General features: G+C 36.1%; 2 pseudogenes; one reads left to right on the top strand and one right to left on the bottom strand.

Moving 5' to 3' along the window:
- Positions 1-1543: 1543 nt before the first annotated feature.
- Positions 1544-4256, top strand: LOC139770529 (THO complex subunit 1-like; annotated as a pseudogene).
- A 2976-nt stretch (positions 4257-7232) lies between these two features.
- On the bottom strand, positions 7233-13879 carry LOC139770656 (uncharacterized; annotated as a pseudogene).
- Between the last annotated feature and the right edge of the window lie 1340 nt (positions 13880-15219).

Genomic DNA, 15219 nt, shown 5'->3' with positions numbered 1-15219 from the left:
TTCCATTTACTATTTGAATTAAGTACATCTGCATGTAATAAGATAAAACTATTGATAAAACTTGTATCTATTAATTGCAATAAAAAGAAGTACTGCTATCCTGTTATGAAAACATTCACAGTCAGGTAGATCGGTATTATTTATACATCTTAATATATAAAGTTTATAAAAATATAACAATCAATTCGTTTGAACATGAATGTCACTCAAATCGATTCACGAAGTCTTGTATGAATTATTGGTATTACTTTCGCGATGCAGCTTATTTTTAATGTGACAAGTGAAAATCGCTTTATATTGTAATAGAGTTGTTAGTTGACTATTTTTATACAATTTCTTCTGTTAGCTCCATTATAAAGTAATATTAAAATTATTGGTAACGTTCGATTCATTTGCTGCAAAGTCAACAGAATTAAAATGCTTGTCAGACAGTCTGCTTATGCAAGATTCATACGGAAGTTATGTCCATAGAGTTCTTCGCGTTTTTACGATAATTCGACAAATCCACGGCTAAATCAGTTTCATCTGCTTCCTCGCCAAGGAGATGGCCCTCCACCTCGAGTTTTGACTTTCCAAATATTCTGCAAATAGATTTCGTGATGCACAGACATGTTAATTTTTATATTAGCTAATTTGTAGCTATCCAAATGGCTGTATGCAACAAAGATTATATATAGCATATTAGTACGTTATATTAGTGCCATATTAGTTTTATAAATGCACTTCAGCAAATGATGTATGTGTTATATTTTCTCGATGATGATGTAATGTGTTAACAGCATGAATAAAAATATGATTTTCTCATGCATTTTCATGTATTGTCTCATGTACAGTCAAATTCATAATAATAGGTACATTACATTCAACAAATATTTTTTATTACATCCAACAAATAAGTCCTTTAAATATTCCACAGCAACGACACATGTCATTCATTTCTTAGACAATTTTACTCATTAATTATTTAATTTCACATTCGGTATCATTATAAAGAATTATATTTATAATATAAAGATAAATTCAATTAGATAATACATTTCTCTCGCAGATAAGAATATTCTTGTTCTCAGTCTTATATTCAATTGTAAGTAACAAACCAACATTTTTCCCAGAGAATAAACAAAACTTTTGTAACATTTAAAAAAAAATCTTTTCGCAGAAATAATAATTTTAATATCAACTTTAATATCATTATGAAGTAGGAATAATGTAATTTCATACATGAAAAATGTTATAGCTTGATTGAACACATCACGCGTCACATACAGAATGATTCTTAACTATTTAATATCGATATCAATTTCTCTCTTTTTAAGACATTTCTCCCTTTTAAACAAAAAGTTAAGCAAAAGTTAGCTTCTTATACTAATATATTGGAAAGTAAACTAGAAACAAGAATATCACTCTTAATATATATGTTTTTCATACTCTTTTTTAAATATAGATGTTAACTATAAAAATCTAATAATTTTTTTATTATACCAGAATAGTGTTTTATCGACAGTTGGAAAATGAACGTGCCTATGTAGTACGAACTGTGGCACAAAAATCGTGCCCGGAACTCGTAACTTAACCTCCCTGCTGTCACAGATCCTTAAAAGAAAGACGAAAATGCCTAAACCGGATAGCCGAAAATAATTTTCAATAAAAATAATAGAACCTGTGATAACACGGCTATAGAAAATCATGGCGATGTTCGAAGTGTTGAGGAAGGACTATAGCGTAAGTATAACGTTTGGAGTAAATAAGCATTAACTTTATTCATGAATTCTTGCTTGGAACTGCATTTACAAGGCATCTTATTTCTCCTATCTATCAGGCGCTGCGAGACTCGTTGCTGGTCGTACTGACGGAAAACGCTTCGGGCAACGTGCGCTCCCTCGAATTGTACATCACGTTCTGTATAGAGCTATGCAGGAAGGATCTCGCGACGGCGAGTATGCCAGTGATGCTACTGGGCGATATCTTCGACTCGATGACGCTGGACAGATGCGAACAGTTGTTTACCTTCGTGGAGAACGTCACCGTGTGGAAGGAAGATCTGTTTTTCACTGCCTGCAAGAATAACTTGTTGAGAATGTGCAATGACTTACTGAGGAGATTGTCGCGTTCGCAACAAACGGTATTTTGTGGCAGAATTCTACTGTTTCTCGCAAAGTTCTTTCCTTTCTCCGAGAGATCCGGCTTGAATATCGTTAGCGAATTCAATCTGGAAAATCACACGGAATTTGGCTTGGAAAAAGCAGAAGAAGACAACTTGGAGCAGATAACGAAGGACGACGACAAGTCAGAAAACAAGATACCAATTGATTATAATTTGTACAGAAAGTTTTGGGCTCTACAAGACTTCTTCAGAAATCCGAATCAGTGTTATAATAAAATGCACTGGAAGGTGTTTTCAGCTGTGAGTTTTAATTTTCTTTAAACCATAGGCCTGTTTGTTTTCGCTGCACTTCTACTAGTTCACAAGCCTCATACCTTTGAATTAACAAATTATTCGGCAATTAGTGAAACGCCTCTGTTTTTCAAAGCTTCCTTGCCAGTGGCTATGAGACAAGGTCTGCTTTCCTTAAATTAAATGTCTCGTGATGTGTACGTTATCGAATCACTATGATGTTTGTTACTTTTAAGTGAGACACACGAACTCAAGCCGGATCAAGTGGAATGGGTGAAGACCACTACTGACCAAGTTTATACTCTACTGACCGAAACACCGCCCGATGGCCCCACGTTTGCGGAGACCGTGAAGAACATCTTGAAACGCGAGGAGCATTGGAATGCATGGAAAAATGAAGGTTGCCCACCGTTTAAACGACCGGCATCGGATGTTACTGACGAGGAGCCACGAAAACCGAGGAGACCGAGACGACGTATCGGTGATGTAATTAGGGACGCGCAAGCGGTTGGAAAATATCATATGGGAAAGTAAATATCTTTTACAAATGAAAAAAATAATTAATATTTACGTATAAGATCGAATAATTAAATTTTATTATTTTTTAATAGCCCAGAACTCACTAAATTATGGAATTTATGTCCAAATAATCTCGAAGCATGCAAATCTAAGGATAGAGATTTTCTTCCATCCTTAGAAACGTATTTTGAAGATGCTATAATGGAATTGGATCCTGCTGCGATGGTCGATGATAAGTATAAGTAAGCGTTATTGTTTGTGAAATCTTTCGTTGTGATTATTAATGTATTAGTCTATTGTTCCTGGAAAACGGATTGTAATTCATCTCATAAATTATGTAACCATCTCATTCTCCTTCTCCTTTATTCACAACCTTCAATTTCCCAAAAAAATCAACCCCCTTATAAACCGAAATAATACATAGGACAAAGATCGGGATCCGCCGATTATATCGACTGCTCTCTTATAAAGACACGCATCATTCCTCATGATAGTTATTAATAATAATGCGATAATTTTGTACTTACAGGAAGGTGAACGACGGTAACTTTGGTTGGAGAGCGTTAAGACTGTTAGCGAGACGAAGCCCGCACTTCTTTGTTCATGGCAATTATCCTATAAATAAATTGCCTGAGTACCTTGAGACAATGATTAAGAATTGCCAAGGATCGTCCAGTGAGTATCTAATGTTCAGTATCTTTCTGTGTGAATATGCTTAATCTTTGTACATTTCTTAATTTTTTTTTTTACTGTGTCTCATAGCAGACTCAGTCTGATGTGAAATTGGAAACCGAGGAAACACCGCCGTCGGAATCTACCGATCAAGAATTTAACGAAGACGTTTTAAAACAGGAAAGCGAACAGGTCGATGCCGAAAGCGCCGACGTGAAAACAAGAAAGTTGAATAAAGTCACACCGGAAATGGTGGCAAAATTATCAGAGAGCCTGAAAAACGATTGGAAAAAATTGGCGACGAAATTTGGTTATACAAATGACGAGGTATATAAATTATCAAGCTTTTCTTATTATAACACTAATACTATTCGTAATTATGGGATTTTAATACATGATATGCATTTTAGATTGCTTTTTTCCAAAGCAAAACAACGCCGTATGAACAATGTAAGACTATGCTCGAGATATGGGCAGAAGAGGATGAAGATGCATCAGTCGAGAATTTAGCTTATATTTTGGAAGGTTTAAAATACACAGAGGCATTGGCGATGCTAAAATCTTAAGTACTCTTTAATTTAGCGAATAAAAATAATTGTATCAATGAAGCACATACAACACTGTACTATATTTTATCATTTGTAATAAAATTTTCAATCTTTTCATCATATACTACATGCGTTTTAAATTTAATAGAGACAAGGGCCCGTATTCTCAGCTCACTTTTATCGAAATAAATGCGTGCATTTATTTTTGAGATTCTATAGTATATGTAACGTAAACTTATATACGCTAAGTGCGCGCATTTATGATAAAGATGAGCTGAGAATACGGGCCAAGGAAATCATTAAACTTCCAACTATTTGGCTTAATAATTAAATTTAAATTATTTAATTACAATTTGAGGTTGAACGAGAAAATAATAGCGCTATATTAAGACGTAAAGCAAAGATTTTCATTACTTTCTATTAGTAGTCACACCTTTCACAATTTAGATTTAAAAGCATGTCGCAGCGAAAGAGAGAGAGAGAGAGAGAGAGAGAGAGAGAGAGAGAGAGAGAGAGAGAGAGAGAGAGAGAGAGAGAGAGCTGAATTATACAACCGAAAAAAAGAAAAGAAGTAGGATGAGCAATATTTACTCGTAAATTCGGTAGACACACATGCAATGTCCCGAAAAATTAAAATCACAAAAAGGTGGATATGCAAAGTCCCGAAAAAAAGGGCGTTAGTTTGAAATCTGCCCTATTGGAATCAGTCATTATTAATACTGGCAATTTTACAGTTTCGACGTGCGCCGAGCGACTTTTTATTTTCATTACACACTTATGGTTGTATTTCGGCAATTATAAATGATATATAGAAAAATGATAGAAAAACACTACAAAATGGTTTTAGCCTTTTTTCTCGTTTATAATGTTTTTTTTTTAAGCTGATTTCATGGATTTTTGTTAAGTATTTTTGTTGCGCGCCGACTCCGGAACTATAGCAAAATCCGAGTCATTTTTGGTTAAAATTATATAAGGAATAAATATGTTCTCGTCAAGATATAAGGTAAATTTATATATTTTTTGTTCACTGTCGTCAATTTCGCCAATGTACCACTTAACATTGTCAATTTATATAGTGTCGATCGTGAAACTATATGCTTTTTATCGTTACGGTTAATTTAACGGCAGTCGTCAAAGTATATAATACGATTGAACGGTATAACTTTGCGGGACATTGTCTCATTTCCAAGATTTCGGGATTATGACATTTCGGCACATTGTCACGTTTCTAAGATTTCGAGATTATATGCCCTTTCGGCACATCTACTATGTTTACGCGAGCATTATTTCTGTTAACTTACGATGATAATTCCTCCGCGTAAACGGGATTTTGTAGTAATTTACGATAATTCACTCCGCGTAAACGAGTGAATTATCGTAAGTTACTATAGAAGTAACGCTCGCGTAAATGTAGTAATTGTCACGTTTTTTAAATTTTGGGATTTTGACTTTTCGGGACAATATACGAGTTTTCAAATTTCGGCACATTTTTTTTCGGGACTTTGCGCATGTCCACCGTAAATTCGACATAACGTAATATAGATGTAAAAACGGAGGTACGTATGGCTCTTTTTTCACAAAAATAATTTAAAATTTATCTATAAACGTTATGATGCTATACGTAGTATCGCACTATTCTTTTGATCGCGGCAGTAGCGGTCACCTTATTTTACGACGCGACGAATCGCGTTACGCGCCACTTCGAAATTTGAACTAGAAATCTATTCGCCGTTTTCGTATATTTTGTACATATAAAATCTTCTCATGAATCCTCATAAAAGTGTCAAATAAAATATTGCTAATGATCGTGGCTCGCCGAGAATGTGCCAAAAAGTGTTTCATTCTCGTTACAGATTTGAATAATTCGTTTTTCAAATTGTCTCAGTATCGTAATGTAACTAGGCGGCGCGCGCACGGCCAGCCGCCAGCGCGCAGCGGCCAGCCGCCAATGCCGCCATGACACTCTCGGTAGCGCGACCGTTCGGAACGCACGGAGCACGTCGCTCCGCGGATTAATCGCGGATTTTGCCCGTCGAAAGTGAGTAACGGGTGCGAATTTTGGTCGGGAGTGCCGCTGGAAGTGACGGGCGATCGTGTGAGTGTATCAATTACCGTGTGTCTTCGCGATTGACGTCGTTTCGCCTTTCGCCGCTCGTAACAGTCGCTGCCGGCACTATGCGCCGTGGCTCCAAATTGCTGCCGGCTCCGGTGAGTACAAATTCCGATACCATAGACACGCGAAAATGACCCGTACGTCTTACCGAGAGAATCGAGGGCTAGGCTGTCTTTCCGTTAGATGTGGTATGTTCGTGACTCGGACCGTCGTGTCATCACTCGCGTTTACCGTGCGTAACCGAAAATCCGTCAGATGAAAGAGGATCGATATCAGATAAACCGTATATCGTATCGGTAGCAAGTGAATAGAGTGAATACGCGACAGTTCCGTCAAGTGAACTCCGCGCGACCGCCTCGTCGCGACTCGTAAGGAGTAATGAGAACTACTTTATCGACGTGACTTTATCGACGTGTGAACGTACATACGAGAATTCCCATGAAATGAACTCCGTGCGATCGTAGCATTATTTGTAGCTTTGCATTTCTCACAGATTACAGTGTATGAGTTAATTGAAATGGATAGTGATTAGTAATAAGGAGTCGTCATAAAATAATCGCGATGACGTTCTAATTAGCCGTGATTACTGCTTGTAGGTTTTTTTGTGGATCGGAAAGGTGAAATCGATGTGGTTAATATCGCGATTGTTATATTTACTGAATTACGTGTATCGATTAAATTTTAATGGCATAGTAATCAGCAGTAATTGCGATCATTTTCTGATTAGACGCGATCACTGTGCGTATTTTTTTTTGTAGATTAGTAACGCAAAATCGATGTATATAGTTTAATATTGCAACTGTTATATTTGTAGAATCGTGTGCATAAATTAATTAAAATACGGGATATTAATTGGTAGTGTGATTGCGATCATTTCCTTACTAGCCGCGATCTGCACTGCTTCTAATTTTTTTGTACATTAAAAGATATCGCTATAATATATATATATAATAAAAGCGAAGGAAAGAGATAGAACTCGAGAATATTTCTTTTCATCTTTTATTTAAAAAGACAATAATAAAGTGTACAAATAATATAAAATTTGGAAACAAAACATTTTCGGTGCAAACTATATCGAAGGATAATCGATTGTATGTTCTTGTCACGGATATGTCACGAATTACTACTGACGATACTTAAAAAAGTTTACGTATGTACGTAGGAAGTATTCGCCAACAAGCTTGCTGACAACCTAAATATACATATGATGGTCTCATGATTAATCTCTACGTAATTGTAATAAATTATATTAATGTTAACGGTATATCTTCGAGTTATAGACATTGACTTAGATCTGATTTATGCTCGGTGTAATCCAAAGACCAGAAACATAAATCCTACGGAGTAAGCTGACAAAAAATAACAGGCAAGAAAGTAGGAGAATGTATAAATTATTATACATATGTATTTCGTGGCAGAACTTTGGTAAACGTTACTCATTCACGTGTGTTTATTTAGGCCTGACAGTATTGCATATCATACATATTAAATTAATTGTGTCGTGTTAAGTACAGAAATTAAAGATATATATCAAGGCTACTTTATACGCGATAATATTAAAAGTCGTTACTTAAAAATAAAGTTAATAAAAAAAGTCAACACAAGTACAGAAAGGAATCTTAACATAATAAAGTATACGCTTTATTAATTTTTCATTTTTTTTTGTTAATATATTAATTTCTTGTTTCTTCCAATTCTCGAGAATTTCTGCGAAAATCCCAATAACAATTTTTCAAACATTTAGAAGAACCGATCGTTGACTATTCTTAAAGCGATCGATGTACGATTTAAGGTACAGGTAATTTTTTTCTTGATGACTCATCATAAGATACACGGAGCATAAATCTTCGACAATGAGTCGAGTAATTCGTCGTCTGAAACTCCTTAATCGATGTGCCTCTTACGTCTAACATACACACTCAATATGTATCAGCTAAAATGTAAATGCAACTTGATCGCGGATACGAACTTCATTTAGGTTTATTTAGGGCAGTGTTAAGTAATTATTTCCCTAAACGGTACAGCCCACATTCGCAGCGCACTTACAATATTTCGGCATTTGTAGTGTCGAACGTAACTACCTAGGTTTTAATCACTTGAGGATTCGCATGCTATTTTGCATTAGATCATTAGAAACAAGGAGGATTTATGCAAATAACTGAGGATCTGAATTTCAAACCATAGTAATCCAGGAAAATCAAAATTAAATTCTTTTCAGAAAAGATGTTAGACAAAGAAAAAATTTATAGTTTTCTATTTCATATCAAATAAGTCTATACAAACACATCTGAAATCTAAATTACTCTATGTCCATTTATTATAATCTTTTTCAAGAAACGTCATAATTGAAACAATATATATGTATATTGTATCTTGAAAAATATGAGTCTTCCAATCAAGAGATATAAGTTACGTTACAAAAATACTAAATATAAAATGGTAAAAAATAAAAATGATTAAATCTGAGAGATTTCTTCTGTTTTCCGAAAATTTCTTATTTTGAGACTACTACGATTTTGTATTCAGATCCTTTATTCTTGCGATGATAAGCTATTGATATGGAGTCTAGTTACAAAAATCGATCGCCTGCATTTTCTGACTTTTGAATAATTCAGAAGTAGGCTGCGTAGGCATCGTCCAATACATAATATTTGATGGGAAGAAGGGATAAAACTAGACAGCCGCTTTTAGCATTTAAAGTGCGCCATAAACGCGGGCTTAAGCAAATCTTGCACTCGTTGTCCAGGTTCGTGTCGCTCGTTTGGTGATCCATAAGTATTTTTGGACGTTTATCGTGATGAAGGGAAACGTTTAACGAACGTTGAATCACGGTAGAGTTTTCTCAAAAGGCCTCGAGCGATCGAAGCTCTCGAAAGCGACTGATAGGAGGGGGAGTACCCGGTGCGAATACGACGAAACACTGACGAGTATCTAGACGATCAGTCTTCTTTTTATGTTTAAGATAGATCGAGAGAAGAGAGAACTGAGACGCGACTGAAGCGGATGGCTAGTGGTTTCATTAGGAAAGTACAAGTAATTATACCTTTGGAATCGGAAATAGTTTTTCCTGATTTCGGGAATGCGAAAAATGAGATGTAACGCTGTTCGCGATGGCTCGCACACGCTATGACTTCACGATATGTATAACGATATGAATTATTACTTGAACGTGAGATTTTTCTTTTATATATATATTTATATATATTTCGCAATTTATATATTATATATGTCGCACGAAGAAACGCAGCGCGCGCGCATCTGCATTCCTATTTACATAACGGCTCGATTTTCGCGTTGCGATGGTGGATGGTCGAAGGTGCGAGTATTCAGTATTGCATGAGCTCTTCCAAGTACTCCATATAGTCGTTCTCCGACATCTCGATGTCGTCGTCTGGCCGATTGTCGGCGCTCCGCCGTCTCCTCACCAGCTCGCTCGTCACCTCGATGCAGAGCAGCGCGAATTTATTGTCGCACGAGTATCGTACTTGTTCTAACAGTCGACCGCCGGTCAACGGCGAGCCTAATCCGTAGCGATCCGAACTGCTCGAGTGCCAGGCGTCGCAGTAAGTGTCCATCGCGCGGTCGCCGAGTTTGTGAGAGCCGTGCCACGCGACTTTCTCGGGCCTGTAATCAGAATAATGTTAATTTCACGATAATAAAAAAATAGAATTGAAAAAATACAATAGAAATAGGAAGATAGGAAATATATCGTTTTGTACATATTTATACACTTTTTCAAATTAATAAGTAATAATATTATTTGCGAATTCGTTTAGTTAATTATACTTACCATGCGAAGTCAGTAAGGATGTTCTTTCCATTGAAGCTGTAGATTCTGGGATTCTGAGAGAAGTATGCCCCATTTCCGTTGAACATCTCTTTCCAAGAGTTGAATAGCACGTCGCCCTAAATATTCCCGATTATTACTTAGTAAAATATTTAATTTTCAATAAAAAGCATCATGGTAATAAATAGTAATAAATAAATATTGCTCTCTCAATTACCTTTATGTTAACGATAGGAAGATCTCGATCTCCTAATCTGACAATGCTATCGACGTTTTGAACTCGAGAGCTAAGGAAAGCACGGAAGGTACCTCTCAAGCACGGAAGGTACCTCTCGCCTTGCTTGTCGATAGCAAGCGTAGTCTGCTCCTCGTATACCATGCATATCACCGGTGAACGGCTCGTTCAACGCAGCCATCCGCAACTGAAAAACATGATTCGCATTGAACAAATATTTACATTTATAATAATATATAGCGAACACATTTATATATTTTTAATTAAAGATATAAATTTACGAAAATTCTCATTAAAAAATCATCTTTTTTTATTATTCGCGCACAGTAATGTGAAAAAAAGTGAAATATTATATCGTAAACGAACGGATGGAAAGTCTCAAATAAAAATCTCATTAAATACGGCACAATCTCACCATTCGCGGATACCACTGCACAGCATGGAAAAAAAAATGCAAATTCGATATTAACACGTTTAATTTTTACAAACGTGCCTTATACAAAAAATAAGTTAAATCAACTTACTCCTGTACCGTCGGCTTTCACGGGTATTTGATTAATTAAGTTGGATGCTTCGAAAGGAGGGTTTGCTGGCGGTGGAGATGTCGTTGGTGGTGCTGGCGTTGTGATAGGTAAAAGTGAGCCGAGCTGAAAAACAGTATAAGAGAAATTCGGTGTTAACATAATTATAGCATTCTACGAACTTATAATAGTAATACAGTTTGATACTGACTGCAATGTATTGCCACCCATTGTTAACTCTGACTAGTAAAGCTTGTTCGTCTATTATATAAGCCAGCGTCCCGACTGGACTTACACTAGACATCTGTGATGAAAAAGATAAAAATAGCGTTCTTTAGAAATGAGATATCTCAAGATAACGCTATTATAGAATATTTATGATATATGCTGTTGTCAGTAATATTGAATGTTAACGTAGTATTAATAATTGGAATAATATTAAATACTATCGATAATATTGCTATATCATTATTATTATTTTAATATTATTTCATTATTATCTGTCATTTAACATTATTTCACATTATTATTACTTCATTAGTAGCTATTAATTTAGTTAGTTACTATTTGATTAGTAGATTAGTTTTATTATAACGTAAAGTGAGATAATATGAATCAAAGTACGTACCATCCATCCTGGTAGACCGATTTCTCCCATAGTTCCTGGTTTTCCGGGAGGACCCACAGGACCAGGCGGACCGGGTCGTCCCCTCCTGCCCCGTTTTCCTTCGGCGCCTTTCTCACCTTTGATGGTGATATAGTCTCCGGAATTGGCGACGGTAGTGGCTCCAGGAGGACCTCTCTCACCTCTCTCACCTTTAGCGCCAGGTATGCCGGCTAATCCTGATACTCCGTCTTTACCCGGTTCGCCTTTATCTCCTTGAGGTCCTTGAATACCGTTTATTCCGGGAATACCAGCTGGCCCGCCGTCACCCTTATCGCCCTTCTCGACCTTCGTGCCCTTATCACCCTTGTACCTGCGCGCTCCACCATCGCCCTTGTCCCCTTTCGTGCCAAATCCTTGATTAAATATTTGAAACGTTACATTTTGTTGCCCTTCGTCTTGACGCAATAGATATTGAATTTCTTCATCGTGAGAAAACATCTTTAATAATCCTTAGTTTCAGCTGGAGAATCATATCTGATATTGTATAAAATAGCAAAGAAAATCGAGAGAAATTGTCTCTTGGCTTTTTATTATATATTTTTTAAGTCTTATCGTTTCATTCATTAAGAAATAATAATAAAATAATATAAACATAAGTAATAAATAATAGAATTGCCAATGCTTTTATAAAGCAATTATAATATCATTTACTTAATTTTATTTAATATTTTATTAATGTCAGACTGACTTTGTCGTAATTTCGTAGTTAAGACTAATAGAACACTTAATGAAAAAATTTCGGATAACTATTTACTTGTTATATAAAAGGTAACGTTGCGCGAAAAAAAAGCAATAATGAAATAAATGGATTATAGAATGAATATTGGATTAAATTCGATATTGCTGTGTATAAAGAAAAACCTTTATATCTGCTCACCTAAATCTCCCACATTTATGCCACCATTGCCACCGGATCCGCCCACACCCGGTGGACCGGGTGGTCCTGGAGATCCCAGTTTTCCTTCAGGTCCCGTGTCACCCTTAGCTCCCTTCTACGCCGGTCGTCCGTTTTCACCGGGTGCACCAGGCAACCCAGGTGAACCGGGCGCGCCAGGTTCACCCTTGAAACCCTGAATTCCTCTAGGACCGTCTTTCCCATGATCGCCCTTGGCACCTTTGTGCCCGGGTTCGCCTTTGATACCTTTGGATCCGGGTATTCCAGACTCGCCTTTAGGCCTGGGATTTCCTGAAACGCCCGGCTCACCCTTTTGTCCTGGAAGTCCTGGCCTCATTGTGATACCTTCCGGCTAGATAGACAAGTATTTAAACAAGAGATTATTTTATGTGTAATTGATGAAGTTACACACGTGAACTATTTGTTAGGATCTTATAAGTTGGAAAAGGAATTTCAAGTACGGGGAAGTTATTTACGACGCAATCAGAATGCTCCGGTTCGTACTCACTCTGTAATCTGTAAATATTTCGAGGTTTCCAACTGGGCTGCATGCGCATAATAATCGAAATTTCCCCGTTAGATCGTTCCCCGAATAACGTTGCGAGACTGAAAGCCTTGCGGGCCGGCCTGACACTGCCGTCTATACGTTTGCATCGCCATTGATTAGCAGTGAACAATTGTTGTGCGAACAATTGTTGATGGCGCGTGATTCGCAATAGCTTTAGCGTAAAGCGTAAATCAAATCGCGCGATAGAATCGTAAGTGCGAATTTCATTCTTAAATAGGCAAGTTTCCTTCGCTCGATATGTAATTTGAATTTTGTCAAAAATGAGGTAAGGCATGTGCAAAATAACGAAAGGAGATTTTCTCTTATTTCTTTGAAACGTTCTAATTTATTAGAAAATATAAATAATGTGTGGGTGTTAGAAAAATTATTATTCATCATAAGTATACATGTACTTTATATACCTAAAATGTTTCAAAGATTGCATACGTAACTAAGCTATGTTATTTAGAAGTTTTATTTAATCGAGATTAAAATTAGAAATTAATATGCTGTGTCATTTATGAATATCTCATGTTTGGAACGATTCTATGTGCGAGGAAAGATTAATTATCACTCGGTAATTCATGATCGCGTAAAGAGTCACGGTCGGTCTCGCTCCGCGCGTACTTGACGTGGGACACTATTATTTTTTTTTTTTTTTGGAGGTTCCCTCGGTTGAGAGAGTAAGTGCCTTCAACTCCGCCCCGGGGTTATGTAGCACAACGTTGCTTGACCTTCTTATCTGTGTTTGGGACACTATTATACCGTGTTATAGGTTATAACTGACTGTGACAGGTGACAGCGCGCTAAACGCACTGTCTGCACTGGTCTGCACTGCGCGCAGTTTAGGCTGCGGTCCATTTGACGCTACAAATGCTTCGAACCATTCCTCTTCTCTTTTCTTTCAATGAAGAAAGAAGGAGAAGAAGAACGCTCCAAAGCATTTGTAGCGTCAAGTGGACCGCAGCCTTACACACACGTATCATCGAAAAACTGGCGATACTATATAGTGGCACCGCCAGTGTCGAAAAAGTGAAAAGGACGCGAATCCAGCCAATGAAATGATGCCATGGCATGAGAGACGGTCGACGTAGAAGTATCTTAAAATAAAAATAAATTTTCACATTTGGACTTTGCGTCGCAATATCTCCGCTCGTAGGGCACGTAGCGGAAATATTATAAGAGAAACCCCCCCCTAATTCGACCCCAAGCTATCGATTAAGCCTACTTAGAACTTGATCCGTTCACTCATTATCGAGATCTCAACATCTCGAGTACTCGCAACTCGTCGCGTCGCGTAAAAGAGTCACGGTCGGTCTCGCTCCGCGTGTACTTGGCGCGAGACACTACCGTGTCTCTTGATTACAAATGCATAACGATTTGTCATCTAATTTTTATACTATATTTACACAGATAACAATAATTTTTGATTAATTAATTTTTTCCTTAGACTTCGTACATAGCAAATAGATGTTAAATAATGTATATTATAATCATCAATCGATATTGTGACATGTTAGTTAATAACAACAAATTAATTATTACATAATTATAATACTTTAGCCTGAGTATTATATGCATATCACAAAGAAACTTTTTCTTTATGTTCTGCTCTTCTAATATCTTTTAAATTATAAATGTCATATAATTTGACAGTTTATTAAAAAAAATTATTAATATGCAACATTAATAAGTATTTCCTATACTTGTTTTATATTTATACAGACACTGATGCATTTTTATTTCACACAGATATGTACAATGTACAATACATAAATATCTTCTTCTTATCTGGTCTTCCAGTCTATTAAGATACGAAAACCATGAAGATATTTAAAAAGTGTATATTCTAAAAGCATCAATAAACTTATTTTAGTTTTATTTTATCTCTTTCTCTTTTTTCCGCATTTTTCGTTGTTTATTAATACTTTAAAATTTAATTAATTATGATGTATTTTAATATTCTAAAACTATTCTATATCATATTTTCATGGTGTTCTTATTAGAGTTCCTAAAAATTTTAATGTGTGCTAAAAAAGCTTGACAATAAGTATATAGCGGTAACGTCTTTATTAAGCTTTGAACATAATTTTTCTCTCACGAAAACCATTTCATCATTGTTCTTACTTTTTATTGAGCTTGCTTTATTTATTAGTTCCTGTTATTTTCTTATATTTGTTCTGTGAACTTCGAGAAATTCATGTACATATCTCGAAATTAAATAATCTTATATTTACTAAAAATCTTGTAATCCTATCTGTGCATACAAAGCTTGAAAAGAAATATAAAACAAATCTTTATTAAGTTTGAAACAATTTCT

The sequence above is a fragment of the Temnothorax nylanderi genome, unplaced genomic scaffold (assembly GCF_030848795.1).
Source record: "Temnothorax nylanderi isolate EJ_2023f unplaced genomic scaffold, tnyl_v1.0 TNYL_tig0031_pilon, whole genome shotgun sequence".
In the NCBI taxonomy this organism is placed as follows: Eukaryota; Metazoa; Arthropoda; class Insecta; order Hymenoptera; family Formicidae; genus Temnothorax; species Temnothorax nylanderi.
The sequence above is the reverse complement of the archived record's forward strand: the minus strand, read 5'-3'. Positions and strand labels throughout refer to the sequence as shown.